Here is a 19,574-nt window from a genome sequence, read left to right as displayed (position 1 = left end):
TATTCTGGCTGAGGGGTTGTGATATTTGTATCATTCTGATCTGGATCCAATGTTCATCCCCAAACCAGGTGGTTAACTCAACTAAACCCAGACTGATGCAGAAGGATAATTCTTTCCCAGTACAAATTAGGGATATTATGATGATGATGATGATGATGAAGAAGAAGAAGAAGAAGAAGAAGAAGAAGAAGAAGAAGAAGAAGAAGAAGAAGAAGAAGAAGAAGAAGAAGAAGAAGAAGAAGGAAGAAGAAAATGGATTTGCAAAACCAATAGCCACAGAGATCTACCAGAAATCTTTTTAGATTTTTCTGAATGGAGTCCAAGGTTGAAAAGAACTAGTCTACTAAAAATGTTTTCTCATGTAATCATTCCTTCCTTCCCTCATTTTCTGTTTATCAAAGAAACCAATCTATCTTTTATGACACAATATTGAGTTAATATAATTATAGACCAACCACCACCACCAACAACAACAAAAACCTGAACATAGTACATTTCAGGTATAGCTTCTGTTGGGCTTTTCTTTTCTTTTGGTGATATCAGGGATCATACAATGTAAGCACTCTATCACTGAGATACATCCTCAGCCCTTTTAGAATTTTATTTTGAGACAGGGTCTCACTAAGTTGCTCAGGCTGGCCTCAAACTTGCCATCCTCTATTCTCACCCTCCTGACTAGCTGAAGTTATAGGCATGCACCACTTTTGGACTTTTTGATAATTTGGAATTGGCTCTGGGACATTTCAATCCTGTTTCTACTTTCCCTATCATTTTGGAAGCCTGAGATGGAAACAGCTGAAAATGTGTTTTTTGTTTGTTTGTTTGAATACTTTTAGTTGTAGATGGACACAAATCCTTTATTTATTTATTTTTATGTGGTGCTGAGGATCGAACCCAGTGCCTCACATGTGTTAGGTAAGTGCTCTACTACTGAGCTACAACCCCAGCCCCGAATGTTTGTTTTAATACAGCGATTTTCATACCTAATTGCATACCAGAAATACCAGGTGTTATCAGGAAACATGGAAGTCCAGGCCCCATGCCTACAGGTTCTTATTTAGTGGGTCTGAAAAGGAATCATGTATCTGAGTTTTATTGAAAACACTCCAGTGAGTTTAATGTGTTGGCAGAGTTGGGGGCCTTTCCAAGACTTGCTCCTTCTGCAGTGACTTTAAGGGGCTCTGTAAATCAGGACTCACAAACAATGAGCACAGTCATACTTGACTCCACCTGCAATGAAACAGCTGCACCATTCACTCCAGGTGTACCTTTCCTTCTGTCCATCACACCTCTGCAAAAACCAGGAAACACAACTCTAATCGCTGTAGAGAAGTTCACAGAAAGGTTGACAGCAAAGATGTGTTTTTCCTTTTGCTCATGTGCTAATTTTCTCTTCACGTTTACAAACAGTGACTGGTTTACATTTTTGGCAGGGGTTGTGCTTCTGAGTTAATATGCATTGTGAGTGCCGGTTAACCAAAGTTTTCCCAAGAACTTTAGCATTGTTTGTGGTTTAGAGGTCATTCATAATGGCTAAAAGAGTTCAGCTGGAGTTTTGATCTTGTATTTTTTTCCCCTGCAGAATGTGATTATTTTTTTTCTTAATTAATCAAATATGTTTCTCCAAGAAGGTACAGGCTGTACCATGAAAAATTCTGTCATCTGATTTAATCTGGACATGTCTACATTTTAAAGAAATTTAGAAGGAAGTGAACAATGAAGCAGAGCCCACTGGTTTTAGTACTGAAAAGAGGAAATAAGTTGATAAAGGGCAGATTCTACAGAAAATTTTTAAAAAAACATAGAACATATGTGACACTAATGGTACATCATCAAAACATGTTTTTGCCATGGGGTGATGAGAATGGTTGGTAAAGCAATAGAGCCAGAAAATGCACACTCTGAGAATCAAAGAAAAATTAAATCAAACACTTTTTTAATTTTTTTTTTATTTATATATGACAGTGGAATGCATTACAATTCTACTTACACATATAGAGCACAATTTTTCATATCTCTGGCTGTATACAAAGTATATTCACACCAATTCATGTCTTCATGAATCAAATACTCTTGTGGAAATTTCATACCCTGTGTACAAACAGTGTATATCAGATTGTTTTCCTCTCAGGTGCATCTAAAATATCTGATTTATGTTGGGAAAATCACAATAGCAAAAATAGAGCAGAGATAGTTTGCAGGGAAGTATGATCAGTTCTTTGCTTTCCCTTCAAAGAGACCATAGAGTTATCTTTATACATTGTGAGAGGACTGCAGGAAATTAAAGTTCTAGAGTAAATAAAACCATATTTGAATTTTCCCAATCTCACAGTTCAAACTCTATAACTAAGCACTGTTCGCGTTCTTAATTGAGTCCCTAAAGCTTGACTTGAGTCGATGGAAAATTTAGCTTTCAGAATCTATGTATAAATTGAACAATCAATTGTGAATTTGTTGATTGTTTCTGGTTTGAATTTTATTTCTTTTGGCCAAAAGCATTGCCAGATTTACATGCTAAGAAGGAGATATAGTATGGTCTCTATAATGATTCATGAAAATTAAAACAGAACAACATTGGAATGAGGTATTGAATGTAAGAACTGGCAGCATTTTAAAGGTGGTATCCCCCAAATACCTTATCCAGCCAAAATTACTTGTGCCTTTCTTGATGTCAGAGTATTTAATATTTAGCTATGCTATACACAATAATCTAGCTATGGAAATTAGCAAAGTCGGAGGACATAATGAGCAAAGGAATAAGTATGCACATTAATTAAATGTCAGGCCCTGACCCAAAAGAATAATCCTCCTCTTGTTTAAGATACCAACATGAGATGAATCATCCCACTAAGTAACACAGTGTGTGAGAGTTCCAGTTGCTCCACATACTCGCTAACATTTGGTATTGTCAATCTTTGTAATTTTAGATGTTTTAGTAGAAGTATGGTGGCATCGTGTTGTGGTTTCAATTTGCATTTCCCTGATGACTGATGATGTTGAGCATTTATTCATGTGCTTTTTTTTTGCCATCTGTTTATCTTCTTTGAAGAAATGTCTGTTCAAATCTTTTGCCTATGTTTTTATTGGGTGTTTGAATTCTTATCATTGAGTTGTGAAAGTTATTTATATATTCAGATGCAAGTCCTCTTTCATACATCTATATTGTAAATATTTTCCCCCAGTCTGTCTTTTGCCTTTTCATTTTCTTAGTGCTGTCTTTACAACAACAGAAAATTTTAACTTTGATGAAGTCCTATATATAAAATATCTTCTTTTATGGTTTGCGCTTTTTGTATTCCTTCTAAGAATTTTTTGCCTATTCTAAGGTTGGAAAGATTTTCTCCTAGAAGGTTTATGGTTAAAATCATTTTGGAAAACTATGTGGAAGGTTTTTTTTTTTTTTTTTCCTTTTAATATAAAGTTAAACATACACTTACCTTACAACACAGGAATTCCTCTCGTGGGTGTTTACCGGAGAGAAATGAAAACACATGTCTACAGAGAGGTTTGGGCACAAATGTCCACACCATCTTTATTGATAATGCCTTCCAATGCAAAGGATTTAAAAGACCATCAATAGGTGAATGGATAAAAAGGTGTGATGAGGGGCTGGTGTTGTGGCTCAATGGTTGAGTGCTTGCCTAACACATGTGAGGCACTGGGTTCAATCCTCAGTACCACATAAAACAAATAAATTAGTAAAACAAAGGTATGGTGTCCATGTTCAACTAAAAAAACGTTTTTAAAAAAGCTGTGATGAACAGAAGCATTACAATAAAAAGGAAGGAAGGATTGATGGATTTTGTACTGATGTGTAGATAATTAATTTATCTCAAAACACCACGCTGTGTGAAAGGAGCTGGATTCAAAAGAGTACCAACTGTATGATTCCACTTCCATCTAATTCTAGAACAGGAAAAACTAATCTAAAGTGACAGGAAGCAGATCTGTTGTTGCCTGTTCTAGAAGCGTGGGAGGGTTTGACTGGGATGGGCACCGGGAAACTTTGAGAATGATGGACACATTCTATTTGTGGATTCTGCTGTGCCTACCTGGTTGAGTAATACTTGTCAGAATTCATCAAGCTGTCCACACTTTAATGTGATTTAAGGTATGGGGAATCAGGAAAATTTGATGTAAGTTGTTTAAAAAAGAAACAAACTCCCTGGCTAGCCAATGGTGATATGTTCATTGGACACCATATTGACTGATTTTTTTTTAAAATGTGATTATTGCTAGAATGGGTAGACTTTCCTCCAAATCATAAAAATTTCATTTGTATTTAAAAATAAGGGCTGGAGGCTGTAGCTCAGTGGCAATATACTTGCCTATCCTGTGTGAGGCACTGGGTTCGATCCTCAGCAGTACCACATAAAAATAAATTAAAAATAAAAGTCTAAAAAAAATTGACATGAATTCCAGGATGGAAATTTGAAAAATACAGAAAAGTTAAATGAGTAAACAAATGACTCCTTGTCTCAGCATTTAACCTTTTCTGTTTTGTGTTTTTCTTTTCTGTAGTTGGAAGCACACTCTCTGTATAGTATGGTAGCCTATCTGCTTTGTTTAACATTATAAGAAATTTCCCAAATAATTCCATAATTTTTACAAATTCGATTTTAACAGTGCATAATATTTTCAGAGAAATACCACACTATAAATTATTTAAAATTACTTCCTACTTTTGAACACTTTTCTTTCTTGTTGGCTTTTACATTTTTTTCCTCTCTCTAATACTGTGATGATTAGCATACATTTTCCCCATTGAGTATTATTTACTTAGGATAGATTCCCCAACACCTTGATCAAAGGGTAATATGTTCAACATTACATTATCTTTAACCAAAATATTAAAACCTGCCCTTTTTATCTTAGGTTTCCAATCTAGAAAATATTTTATTCTTCTTACTTAGCAATGGATTATTGTTTTTCAAGGCAGGGAGTTAAAGAGAAAGAGGATTTTCACCTACTCCTCTGAATGTACTGCGTTGCCTGAATTAGCCTCATCTATCTGTCAAAGTGCCCAGAAACCATGATGATAGGAGCTGTGGAAATAGATATCTAGCATATGGGAACCTGCTTATAATTTCTTGCTCACAGCATTTATCCCACATACAGCATTTATCTTTAAAAGAGCAAGACTAATGAACCCGTATGTATTGTTTTCTACTTATAGCACATCCTCATTTGAAATACATCCCATGAAAAATAAAACTCTGCTAATGAGTAAGGAATTGCAATGTTTTCTAGTGAGTAACGTTGTAACGCCTTGGTGTACTTCTTACTTTTGCCCCTGTCCGTATTGTGCCCCACCTTTTAAATCAGAAAGACAACTTACTGTGTAAAATGCTTTGATCAGCTTTGACCTAGAGCATTAAGTAAATGCACCTTTGAGGAAAAAGTAATAATTATGCTTCCAGAAAATTGGGATGAGTCAAACAGATAACTAAGAAGGTGCCCAATTGGAGAAGTTATTTTTGCAGTGATAAAGGATTCACAATACTATTCCTGAAAATGATGAACTCCTTTCAAGAATGACAACTAGGGCTTGATGTACAAAAATTCAGATTGTGATCAATTCATTGAGGGATACATTCTACGTGCTGGGCAGCATAAAGCTGATGTTAAACTCTGTCTTTCGAAAACTTTTTCTTCATTTGTAAAATGGACAATGATGCAACTTGCCTCATAGATTTTTGTGAAGTTTCTATGACATAACATATGTCAAATGCATGCCTTGTACCTTGTGGATACTCAATAATACTCGTAATTATGGCTGTGCCTGTAGAAAAAGAAGTTACTAAGAAATAATTCCATGGAGCCTCATCGTTCTGCCTGTCCTCTCCTGGAATCCTCATCCTGGACAACTGTTCAAAGGTGAATTTATTTAATGCTCTAGGAATCAGCCTTCCATTACCCCTCATTTTCAAATCCTGATCTCTGTCTTGGGAGGTAAATCACCTAGAACCTCATACTTTCCAGTAAATGTTCTCTTTAACTCTTGAACCGGAACATGGCTGTCCTCTGAAGATCTCACCACCGAGAAGCTCTCTTTTTGAAAAATATTTTCCCCTTTCCTTCTTTAGCACATTCTTCCCTTAAGAAGAGAGAAGACATAATTGTCCTCTGTGCCATGTTGCTTTTAGACCAAGATGTCCCTCCTTCTTCCTCTCTTGATTCTCTAATCTCAGTCCTTCTAGAAAGATCATCATCTTCTTCCTGTGACCGCTATTTACTGGTCTCTTCCCAGACATCTTTCTGCTATCATTGAATTTTGGCCCCCTATCTTCATTTCCTTCTAAACTCCTGTCATCATTTTTGGGAACTTGGCTTCTTGGTGTCTCCTCTTCTCAATGACCTTTTCGTCTCTACCCACCCCAGTATCTCAAAAGCATCTCATTAGCCACAACTTCCCATCAGTCTGGTATCTCCCTCTGTGGAGTACAGTCCATTGATCCTGTAGTCCCGTTGCCTACTCGCAGACCTCAGCCCATTTCTCCTAACAACTTCCTTCTTTTCTAGCGTAGATTTTATGATCCATTTTTTTTTTTATACTTTATCCCTTCCAAATATTCCCCATGCTCTTGACCTCTCCCTCTGCTGTATAAATTTTGTAAAATTCCAATGTTGGTGTGACTTTTCTTGCTATTTTCACATTTGCACAGGAAGAAGGGCAACAGAGTTGAGGAATCAAAATATCAAAAGGATCAAAATATCCTACTTCAAACGGCTCCTCGACATGGTTCCATGTTTTAAAATGAAGCACAAATTTTAATCTCTCCTGTTCTCTCGTCCTTCCCCCTCATTTCTGCTGATAACCCAGTACCATTAGGAGCATAGAAAAACCATATTGTCCTTTTCTTCCTGATTAAAATTGGTGATCCAAACCACAGCAACAGCACTTACTTCTTTCTAATTGTTAAAAGGAAGGACATATCCTTTTTTCTTTCAACTGTTTGTATCTCTACGCACACTCCAGAGCTCCTCCCTCTTCACTTTGTTAAAGTCTTTCCTCCACTGCTCATCGTCCTTCCCCTACATCATCAATCTTTACCTTGCTAAATGATCGTTTCCATAGTACAAAGATGCTGTATTACCTCCCACCTCTACATGCCCTTGACTTCATAGCTCCTCTTGCTACTGTCCACCACCCCAACCTTTTTGGTAGCCTGGCTTTTCAAGAGTGATCTGAAAATGCTACTTCTATATTCTCACTGAATCCATACTTCAAAATTCTCAAATTGCTTCTACTTCACTAAAACTGCTTTTGTTCAGATCACCAGCTTCAGGGGGCTGATTTCAAAGAGTAATTTTCTGTCTTTCTTTTCACTGACCACCTAACAACATCTGGTGGCATCTTTAGTAAAATAGGAACCTGATTCTTGTAATTTAGCCAATGTGAAGAATCTATAAATGGGAGAGAGGTGATGGACCTGTAGACTTTTCTTTGTGTTCCTAAGAGGTATATTTTCTTTGGAGACTTCCCAGTTACCATAGGCCAGCACAAAGGGCTCTGTTCCTTCCCTTCTTTAACTCCTAATTCAAATGTGGATGTAGGTTCTAGTACTCCTAATTCAGGTATAGACTGTAGGGCTCTTTTTTAAGTTCCATCAGCACAGTGGAAACATGCAAACTAACAACTAAAAGCTCATGAATAATGAAAACAAACCCATAAAAGAATCCAGCAAGCCAAGAATCCAGGTCAGGCTCATTCATCAGTAACTCAGGGTTCCCCAAATGCTCATTCTTAGAGAATGGTTTGTGGTTCCATTGTTACAAATTAGGTGTCTTCTTTAGGCAGAGATGGACACAAATCCTTTATTTCATTCTTAAGGATGAGTGGTATGCCATTTCATAAATTTTCACTTTTATATGTGATTAGGAGTCATATACAAATAACTTGTTGAGTTATTAAATGTTAGATAGCCAAGCTTGATTGAGTTATTGATTTTGTATTGCATAATATCAATTAAATGTTTGTATTTATGAGCTAAAATGACTTAAATAATTAGATTATTTCAAGGACTTTATTCTACATATGTTGGACACACAGCATTTGGTAACATTGGAAAACTCAGTCTGATAATACACACAACCAAATAAATATAATGGTCTTATTAGATATATATGGAAGAGAAGGGGGTCTTATGTGTGCCTAGGAGGGCAGTAGTATAAGACATTGAGAGCTGCAGGTCTCATTTTTATCTCCATGTGGAAGACGTCATCCTAGCAGCATCTACTAGAAACTCATTCTCTCCGAAAGCTAGGCATAAAGAAGTCCTCAGAGGAAACCATTGAGTGTGCTACTTTGATGTTGGGATGAAAGGGAATGTATGTTGCCAGGGACCTTGCTGTCTTGGGTCTGTACTTGAAGAGTCCTAGATGTGCTTCAGGCAATGGGATCCATGACGATGGAGGTGAGAAGCTCTTCCACGTTGATGCAGAGAGGAACAAGACAAGGATTCATTGCTTTCTTATGATTTTGAGATTTTTGGATTTCTGAGACAAGTAAAATTTGAGAAGTGGGGAAGTAACACATAATAGCTTTTTATTTTATCAAATAAGGATATTGAAAATCAAACACAACCTACTCTGAGAGGAATACTTATAATAATAAGAGTATGGACATAATCTGAGGATAAATACAATAAATATAACTTGCTACATACATTTTATATATAAAAATGTCACTTCAGTTTTTGGGGGGCGGGGTGGGTACCTGGATTGAACTCAGGGGCACTGGACCACTGAGCCACATCCCCAGCCCTATTTTGTAGTTTATTTAGAGACAGGGTCTCTGTGAGTTGCTTAGTGCCTCACTGTTGCTGAGCCTGGCTTTGAACTCGAGATCCTCTTGCCTCAGCCTCTGGAGCCAGTGGCATGACAGGCATGTGCCACCACGCCCAACTTTCAGTTTGTTCTTTTCCATTTTGTTGCTTTGGGCACCAATGAACACTCCATCAGAGTTTTGCTCTCATAGTTAGGAATTGAAGTCCCATCAAATCGTTTTGCAAAGCTGTAATCTATAATCCAGATTACCAAACTACATATTCCTTTGACTGTCTACTGCCTTATTTCCCTGTTCTTCCCATCTATGATTCCTTCATAGAGTTGATTGACATGTTCTTGGATCACCTTGATAAAAGAAATACGACTCCAAGTCTGGAGTCAAGAGACCCTCAGAAACCAAGGTGATGGTAGCTGTGATAGTGTTTTAGAGATTTCTAGGAAAATGTAAGTCTCAGGGGAGATAATTTTAGGATAAAGCCCTGATACTTATTACCAGTAGAGTTGTCTCATTGCTCTTCTGGAGGTGTGTGAGGGAGCTGGAAGTTTCTCTAAAGGTGTTTACCCACTTCCCGGAATTACTATTTTTTATACCCCAATCCATCCTCACACCCTGAAAACTGGAAAAAAGTTCCTGAAACATTATGTCTTCTCCCTGCTTCCTTCAAGCAGGTGGGATGTGCAGCAGGTTTCTCCAGTGGGGATGGAGAGGGTCTCCTTGGCAGTGACCTCACTGAGCTGCATGGCCGTCTTCCCCTGAAGCCCCTGTAGCTCTGCCTATCTCAGGGATGCAGTCAATATCTGGTACACAATCAACCATGTGCAAACTGGCAGAAGTATCCCCCGTGGGAAAACCTGGTCTTTCAGAGAACATTGGGATCAAGAAGCAGGTCATAGAGATTCAGTGAGGAGGTGAAGTCAAAGAGATGAACTATAGTTCTCATTGAGTAGTCACTGGGCAGCCACCATGTTAGTGTTAGAGAGATCAACTCCTTTCCTAGACCATTGGCCATTTAGTTAAAAGGAGTTAAAAGGTAAGGTGTGGCTATTAGTTAGGACCTTTGGCCGGTTTTGTTCATCATGCTTCCTATACGGGTCAGGTAGAATTGTTGAGGCTACCCATAAAACTAATTTCCACTGGGTTCCTTTCAGACAAGCTCAATGTGGATATATTAAGAAAACCCTAGATACAGATCTCCCTCCAGAAGCAGCATTTAAGAGTCTATTGAGATTAACATTGTGCAATTGGACAAACAAATAAAAAAAAGGATAAAAATAAAAAGGGAAAAGGCAAGCCAGGCTCTGGGAATTACAACTCATGTGCGGCCCAGGCATCCTGTTTCTGCTGCCCGTTGCTGTGTGATCTGACAGGCTGAGGAACTGTGGTTTTGGCTTTGCACTGCTGAGACATTTAACTGCATCATGCAGAGGTGGACTGAAACTTCAAGGGCACACAGTGACACATACGTTTCGTCACCAGTCTGCCCACTCTTGCATTTATCAGAGTCCATGGGGTGTGAATGTGTGTACATACATATACACTTTTTTTTTTTTACTTCACACCATGGTGTCTGATTTATAATTTCCCGAGGGCAATATTTTTTTACAGTGACTGGCAGAATTTTTTGTTCTTCATTAGGCCTTTTATTAACCCACTGCCAGAGCTCTGTATCTAACCACTCCCAGTGTTTCAGTGATCATATTATCAGTAATAGCATATTTCCTCTGGGAGATATGAATACCGTCTATTGCAGGTGGAAGGCTGGGAGGAGGCGGGATTGAGGGGAATGTTCGCATTTCTGTCGGCACCTTGCCTTCAGACTCTGCACTCCACTTGCAGATGGTGCAGACTAGACTCGGATGGTTTCTTAACTTCACTGTTAAGTGGAAGGGCAGCAACTTTTATTTGCTCAGAAAGTTTCATATACCTACAACGCTGTAAAAAGTAGATTTGACCACACACTCAAGGGTTCAAAATTTTTGAAGTGTCCTTATATATATGTCTTTATGGAAAAACCAAGTTTAGATAGATAATGGATGTGGACCAGGTTGGAAAGAGCCACAGCATGCAGAGGGGGTGGTTCCTTTCTGTCTGGCTGAGGAACTCAGATGAAAGAACCTACGGAAGCCCAGAGCTTAATTATTATCATCATGCTCTTCCATTTAGAAAGAAATGGTCCCAATTACAGGGCAAGCAGGATACTTCTAGTCTCTATCCTTACCTCAGAGCCACATATCAAAACACTTGATTTAGAAGAGAATATAGTTTGTTTTTGAAAGATCTTCGGGGGAGGAATTTCCATAATTTTCCTTGGCATTACAGTGAAACCCCCTTATAACATCATTTAATCTCAGCACGAACATCTACTCGCAGAGCGTACTTGAACAAGTCATTTAATCTCTCAGAACCTCATTTGTCAAATGAGAATTCTACTAATGACCTAAGGAACACATTTGATTATTATGAAGATCAAACTAAATAACCCACTTTTAAGGGATATTTTTAGAAACTGTGAAGTACTACATGCACCATTCCCATTACACTAAGCACAATTCCCATTCATGCAGCACCTCTAACAATTAAATACAAGCGAAAAAAAATCCATTGAGCACCTTAGCAGAAGTGGGAAACCTTAACCTTCTCCTTCTCCTCCATTCCTATTATCTTACATCGAATAACATGAAATAAAAAGGGTCAAAGAATATATGTTCTGTCATTAAGACTTAAAATCTTACCAGGTGCAGAGGCACATGCCTGTTATCCCAGTGACTTGGGAGGCGGAGGCAGGAGGATTTCAAGTTCAAAGCCAGCCTCAGCCACTTATGAGACCATAACCAACTTAGTGAGACCCTGTCTCAAAAAAGGGACTTGGGATATATCATCTGAATTATATTCCAAATAGATTAGGAAAATAATAGCTTTACCCTCTTGCCTGGGAGCTTGGCCACTTCAACTGAATCCATCTTCCTCAGATCTTTCATCAAGTCAGCCTGAGAAATAGACTTTGAGTATCTCCCTGAATATCTGGAACCTTCTAATAATGATGTGCAATTTCACCTCTCCTTCCCCCTTGTGTCTATGTAATTATATTTTATATAACTTTTCTTACTGAGATATTGACTAGGGTATGATAGGGGGAGAAGATCACTTAAAATTGAAGGCTACTGAGTTTGGATAATACTTTTCTATGACTTTTTCCTTCAGCATATTGTCCACTGTATCTTTGCACAGGCAAAGATCTAACGAGGAGGCAGTTAGAGACAGGCAGGAGAGCCTTGGGGAAGAAGGATGGGTGAGAGACCTGCAAATGACCCATTGAAGTTCATGAGAGAATGTTTCAAAAGCATCAGTCATTTCTAAGAAGTGAGCTTGGACACAGCTGCCCCAGGCCACTCAGTCTCCAAACCCCACTCCTGGGGTTTCAGATTTTCTTGGGTGTGGCCTGGGGTGTAGTCACACTGAAGCATGTCTGTGATCTGGACAAAACTTCCGAATGCATTCAGATCAATACTTAAAATTAAAAAAAAAAAAGAGAGGAAATGGAAAGAGAACTTCCGACTCACTGGTTTTGGTTTAGCTGGGCTTTAGATGCAATCACTTTGTGTGATCAGGAGTGACTGACAATCTCCATCTGATGCAGCATTAGGTCTGGAGCTGGTCAACAGATCTGTTTTTCTGTCAAATATTTCCTGATGCTTTAAAAGATAATTAGTTGGCCAAATATCACAAAAAAGATGAATAGGAGGGATGTTTTCAAAGTGTACATTGATACCAAATAGATACCCTTTTCATAAATGATAAGAAGCTAAAAATAGCTTCTACTTGACTAATTGAATTTAACAATCATAAAGCTAGATCTTGACCTAACAGCATTTTAAAAAGGATGTTGCCCCTCTTATCAAAAGACAACTCTGCCTTTAGATCTTTTACCATACAAGAAAAGCATGACTCTAATTTCAAAGAAGAACTTGTGAGAATTCCCCCAAGAAGTTTGATAGCAATATGTCCACTCATCATCCAGTTAAGCAAGATATTTTTTTGTGCCAGATAACCATGCCATTTCCTCTCTCGTACATTTTCTCATTTAATTCTCATAAAAAAAGCTACGAGGTTGTTGCCATTATCATCTTCATTCTTCAGAGGCTCAAAAGGCTGCATAACTTGTCCAAGGTTGTATGTGTAATAACTGGAGGAGTCAGGATTTGACTCATTTCTGTTGCTCTCTAAAGCTTTCTGTCTTAATCGCTAAGTAATACCATCTCCCTGAAGAATTCAGTCACAGAAGACAAACAGAATAGCAGAAACAAGTTCTGCCATCCAGCTGCTACATTCGCTTAAGGAATATCACAGAATCACCACCACCAGGAGGGTTCCAAAAACATTTGTGTCTCCCAGGAAGAAAATGGCTTTGGCCTCTGGCTGCTGTTCTCAGAACATGCCACAAGGGGGCTCAGTGTAGAGTGACCTCCCTTCTGAGTGTGAATTCCCAGAGGGTAGGAAAGTTGTGGGGAGCTAATTGGTGTTTCCAGTCCTTTTAGATTCCAAAGCAGTAACTCATCCTGATAGAGCTTGAAGGAGGAGCCAACACCTTCACTGAGAGCTTAATGTTGTACCTTCTGGACTCAAAGGGAGACTCTTTTGAAGCTGGCCTCAAATTTCCCATGGGAGTCTTTGTCAGTACCTTTAGTTTCAAGAGACAAGTTGCTTATTGGTAATTCTTTCGTCAGATGGACAAATGAAATCCAGAAAGAGCTTATAAAATTTCAAGCAAAGAAGTTTGTGGCTTGATTAAAAAACCACACACACACACACACACACACACCTCAACCGGCTGCTAGTGGAGAACACCTGGGTAGGTGAAAAGCCCCTGAAGCAATAGAGTTTGTAAAGAATGTCACCGTTTGCTAAGTTGTGATCAAACTCCCCCCTCCCCACACCTCCACCTTCAACCCTTGAAAGATGAAGCCTTTCAGAAAGAAAATTCTGTTCAGGCTGTGGAAGGGTGCCATGGGGTTTGCCCGTCACTGAAGCTGAAATGAACTTTTTCACCCCTTTTAAATATTTAAAAACGGAAAAATCTCCTGATACAGACAAATAGGTCATAAAGTGCCAAAAAATGTATTTGAGAATATATCTGCCTTTGAGTTCAGGACTCCTGATCATACTCTGTCCATTTTGATTTGCTTTACTGCCCCAATAGGAGAGTCACCAAAATCTTAGCGCAAAGGACAACTCACATGCCCAGTGCCTCAGGAAAGGGAGATGGCTTTGGGGTAAATGAAAATAATGTTCTGATATTCAAATAGGTGTCTTTAGGCTTTTTTACGGTTATCTTTTTCCCTAGAAAAGGGACAGATCAATTGAACATGTATATGTACAAATGACTAATAATAAGTAGTCTACTGTAGATTGAAGAGAATGGGTTAAGCACAGAGACACAGATGAGGTATAGAAAGTTGGAAAGGGAAGAAAAAGAGAATAAGAAACTTTTTATTCATTACTCCTTGAGCTGACCCTGTGCTGAGACCAAATTCTGTCTATCCATTGTATTTTCCTTTTAAGCAGAATAATCTAGGGACCTCCTTAGTTCTTTGTTCTAAGGCTACATCTTGAATGATTTTTTTTTTTTTTGATGCAATATCTTGGTTCAGGATGAGAAAAGTTCAGAAAGAAGGAAAGCTTAAAAGAATGCGATTATTAAAAGTTTAATTTTACAGATATAGCTCAATTGGTAGAGTGCTTACCTTGCATGCACAAGGCCTTGGGTTTGATCCCCAGTACCCCCCCCCCCAAAAAAAAACAAAAAGAAAGTTTAATCCGGCTGGGGATGTAGCACATGTTTGCCTCACAGTTATCCTCCATTCAAATTTACTCTTCACTTCCATAGGAGCCCCTGAATTTTGCAGGACTTGTATCCTTAGTTCCATAAAGATAGTGCATAGGCAGCACCCAACCCAAGTTCAAATTGCAAGTTAGTCTCCATGTGCAGAACTCTTGTGTGGGAAACTCAGGCTGTCCATTTTCTGCCTTGTAAACTGAGAAACAGGGAGTCAGTCTTTGGGCGGGAGGGAGGAAGGAGGCACTCCTGCTCCTCGCGAGGACAATGATGAGAAAGGCAGCAGTGTTCCTGGTGATGAACTTCTGGTTCTCACTCTCAGTGTCTTTATAGGGTTGTGCAACTCCATGGGATGCCATGTGGCCTTCATAAAAATCTTGCATTGAGTTGCTGGAGTTAGCTTCGGTTTCTACTGCTTGCTGTCAGAGCTTTCTAAGGAATACTAGTCTTTATGTGTCTCTGTTATTCAGCGGTTGGGAAGAGGCCCTCTAGATTACTGTGGGTAGAAGAATGGATGGACAGCAATAAAGAGATAATCAGCAATCATCCAAACATTTAACAGGTTCCATTCTGCACCTCTCCAGTTTACCTACAGCAGTCACTAGATAAAGCTTTCCTGGAAACCTGTTTGCCATGTTTCTTCAGGTTTTGATCCAAAGACCTCTTTTACTAGGAATCTGGTTGTTACAGTGCAAGATCCGAGACCCTGCTCCCTACTGAAGTGGACTCTCCAGCAATCTGCATTTTTAATAATGTTCATGATGATTCCTAAACACTGGAATTTGGAAACTAATGGAGTAAGAAATTGATGGTGCCAGAATTTCTGTGATTGGTCTGGGAAAGCAAATATGCTCCATCAACATTCCTGATTCTGAGATTAGAATTCATCAATGTTTCTATCAGGGGCACCAGAGCAACGCTTCTTTCTTTGTGTCCATTTGGCTCAACTATCCAGATTCACCACTTAGGCTTTTCTGACTTCCCTTCCCTGATGGAGTTTAACTAGATAGGTTTAATAACTTTTTTGGATCGAGAACTCTGCAGTTTCTTCTGGTCACGATATACCTGTGTAGCTACACTTGCAACAACAGAGAAAGTTAGTGTGTAGGTTCCATGGAGGTCATTGGCAAGATTTGGTGTAAGTTTTGTTTAAGCTCTTTAAAGCATCTCTGGCACAGGACCAAGAAATGGGCGCTTAAAAATGGGGAAAAAAAAATCAATGGACTAATCAATATGATGAATATATGGCTCCATTAGCCACTTCCCGGTCTCTGGGATCTGAATGATGGTTTCTGCATTTTCTTTGTTGCAGGTTTTTGATGGAAAATTAGATTAGAGGAAACTGTCACTGCCTGTTTTGAAGCTGCCTCCTCTTGTTTCAATGGCTGGCTTTGGACATTTCTACACTTGAGGCATGAGAGACTTAAAGAGCCTCTCTGATCAACAAGTCTGATTTCCTTCCTCAGCCCTCACAAGAGTGTTGAGACTTCTCCAGAAGAGGAAATTCAATTGCCTCTAACCTACTCATTACCTGGTGACTTCACTCTGTGAATCCGTTCCTTTGCAAGGCCGACTTGCACATTGACCCTGAAATTTTTTTTTTTTTGCTCAAGTGACTTGTTTAACCACATTTTACAACTCTGTTCTTGACTGAGGCATACAGGTCAAATTGGTACTTATCAAAGGAAAGTTTACAAAGTGAATACTTCCATTCAAGGATTTCTGGAAATTGGAGAGAAAATGATTAGGGGACACAAAGGGCATAAGCTAGTTTGTTGAGCTTCCATATTGAAAAATCCTTCCATAAAAACAACACAAGCACTCTCCAAAGAGGTTTCTACAAAACATACTTATTCTAGTACAAGTAAAGCTGCTGTGGAAGGATTTCTGGTGCATGGTTACAGAAATAACTTTCTAAACCTTAACTAAACTGCAAAGGGGGGTTTTCAGATAGGTCTTCTTTTTTCAGAGAGAGGTTAGGTACATACAATGAGTACTGAGTCAACATTTGGTTTTTGCTAACCACTCAGTAAATTCTAGCTGAGATCTTGTACTAAGCTGTAGTTCTAACAATGAAAGTGGGACCTGTTTAGCAGTCTTATGTTTCTATTGACTTGCTAGCTTCAGTGACTATGCCTTTATTAGAGGTTATTATGATGTAAAGGGATTTCAAGTCCTCAAAGGGTTACAAGGGGATAGTAATTGGGTCTTCTTCCCTTACTGTATTTCCCCAGACAATGCACAATAGACTCCATACAGATCACTAAATAAGCTTAAGGTATCATAGCCTCTCCTCTAAGTATTCCTATAGGTTACAGACATGAGAGAGGCTCTCTGAGGGCTTATGACCTAGTCATCAAGTTGGACATAGCAAGGCCACTAAAGAAAATAGGCCAGCATGTAAGATTCAAATGGGGTCTTTAGATAAGGGCACTCTGTGCATGTAAAAAGAATGTGGAAGACAAGAGAAGAGTCACCAAAAAAGGTGGGGCTTAAATTGTCTATAACAGAGAGTGAATTTACAGCACTAATATATGTGATTAGAAGGCTGGACAGGGGAAAAATGGTGGCCAGAGTATTTCGCCAATGAAAAGTCTGTATTTCTTTTTGTAGGCTACTCTAGGATATTTACTTATGTTTTGGTACTGGTTTTCCTGATGTTAAAACAATAGTGGAATGATACCTTTTTCTAATGGAAAAAGATGAATGTATGCCAGTTAGAACAAAGGTTGTTTGCCTTTATTTAAAAGATACTAATGCTAATGCTAAGTGAAATTAGTGAATCCCAAAAAACCAAATGCAGAATGATTTCTCTGATTTAAGGATGCTAATTCATAATATGCTGGTGGGGAGGATGGGAGGTTTAAATGAACTCTAGATAGGGCAAAGGGGAAAAGGGGAAGGATGGGAAGGGAGGAGGCATATGAGTAGGAAAGACAGTGGAATGCTATGGTCATCATTACCCTAAGTACATGTATGGAGTCATGAAGGATGTGACTCTACTTTGTGTACAACCAGAGATATGAAAAATTGTGCTTTATATGTGTAATATGAATTGTAATGCATTCTGTTGTCATATATAACAAATTAAAATTAATTCTTGATTAAAAAAATGGCATCTCAAAAATAAAATAAAAGATACTAACGCTACTGACAATGTTTCCAACCATTTTTTTTTTCCCCACATGGACTTGGTCTTAATTGTTCTCAGTGAAAGCTGAGGCCCTACTCTTGAAACTTGGCTTTGGAAAGCTCTTCTGACAGGTTCACATTAATGAATTTCCAACGTGGAACTTTCTAATGCTTTAATTTGATAGCACGGATGATAGCACATTCCTTAAATAAAACTTCCCAAACAACAGTTGCCTCACAAAGTGTTTCAGGCTCCCAGCAAGAATTGCATGATAGATTCTGGGAAGCAGTTTGGCAATAACTACCAAAAATGAGCCTGAAATAGGTCAGCCCATTGACCTAGTAATTTCATGTCTAGAAATCTGTATGAGGAATAATCTGAAACACAAAAGATGTCTATTTCAGTATTACCTATAATAATAAAAAAATGGAAAGAAATAAATTCACAAGTTGTGAACAAATTCAATCTTATATATAAGGAAACATCAAGCATGGAACTGGAAGTGAATAACATAAATTGTATGAAACTTACCACTGTGGTTTGAATCTGGACTGTCCCCGGAGAAGCTTATGAGGACTTGATCCTCAGTGCAGTAATGTCTAGAAGTGGGGCATTTGGCAAATGATAAGATCATGAGGTCTCTGACCTCATGAACAGCTTAATCTACTTGATGGATTAATAATTTGAATGGATTCTGGGAGGTGGTGGAAACTGTAGGCAGTTTGGGCATGGTTGGAGAAAGTAGGTCACTAGGGAAATGCCCTTGGGGACTATATCTTGCCCCTTGCTCCTCTCTCTCTCTCTCGCTCTCTCTCTCGCTCTCTCTCTCTCTCCTTCCCAGCTCTGTCATGAGTAGCTCTCTTCCATTACCTGCTTCTACCATGATGTTCTGCCTCACCTCAGGCTCAGAGCAGAAGAGTCAGCTGACCTTGGAAAGAAAACTTTGAAACTGTGAGCCAAAGTAAACCATTGCTCCTCTAAGTTGTTTGTGGCAAGTATTTTTGTCATAGTGATAAAAAGCTGACTAACATGCCATGAAGTGAATAAGAAAGATACTCATAATAGTCCTTGACATACTGCTGATTATTTACTGGGTACTAAATATTATTAGCAATGACTATACAAAATATGTGGAAAATATTCATAGAAAAGATGTGAAAGCAATAGGGTAAAATGCTAATTACCGTGACATTACTACCAGGAGTAACTTTTAGGAATGATTGTTTGGTTATTTTAAAGATTTTCTCAGTAAGAGATTAGTCCCTCAATAATAAGAAAAAAAGACCTATAAAATTATAATGGAAAAAATCATGCCCTTAAAACTTAAGCCTAGTACAGTTTGGTGCTCTTTTCTCTCATAGATGGGAGGGCACACATGTGATTTTGATTAGGAGGCATGCAGGAGGCACCATTGTCTGAAGTGAGAGGAATTTCTTTGAAAGCTCTCACTTGTATGGAAGATCCATCCATTTTCAGCTGGAGAAAGCTAGAAGGAGTGCCTCAAGTCTCTGTGCTGAAAATACAGAGCTGATAAAGTTAAGGCAAGCAGAGTGATCCAGTGTGGTCTGGAGCCAGGTTCAAATCCTCTATTATTTTCTTGTAGGGATGTGAGCAAACCAGTTAGCCCTCCCATCACTACCTCATCTGCATATGGAGGAAAATAGTATTTACCCTCATGGAATTACTGTGAGGACTAAAAGTCATGCAACTGTAAAGCATCAGGAATAGTACTTTGTTCTTGGAAAGCATGCAATAAATGTGAGCTATTATGAAGTCTAAGGCTCCATTTCTTTCTTTCGTTTTTTTTTTTTTTTTTT

The sequence above is a fragment of the Marmota marmota genome, unplaced genomic scaffold, assembly GCF_001458135.2.
Source record: "Marmota marmota marmota unplaced genomic scaffold, marMar, whole genome shotgun sequence".
NCBI classification, from domain to species: Eukaryota; Metazoa; Chordata; class Mammalia; order Rodentia; family Sciuridae; genus Marmota; species Marmota marmota.
The sequence above is the reverse complement of the archived record's forward strand: the minus strand, read 5'-3'. Positions refer to the sequence as shown.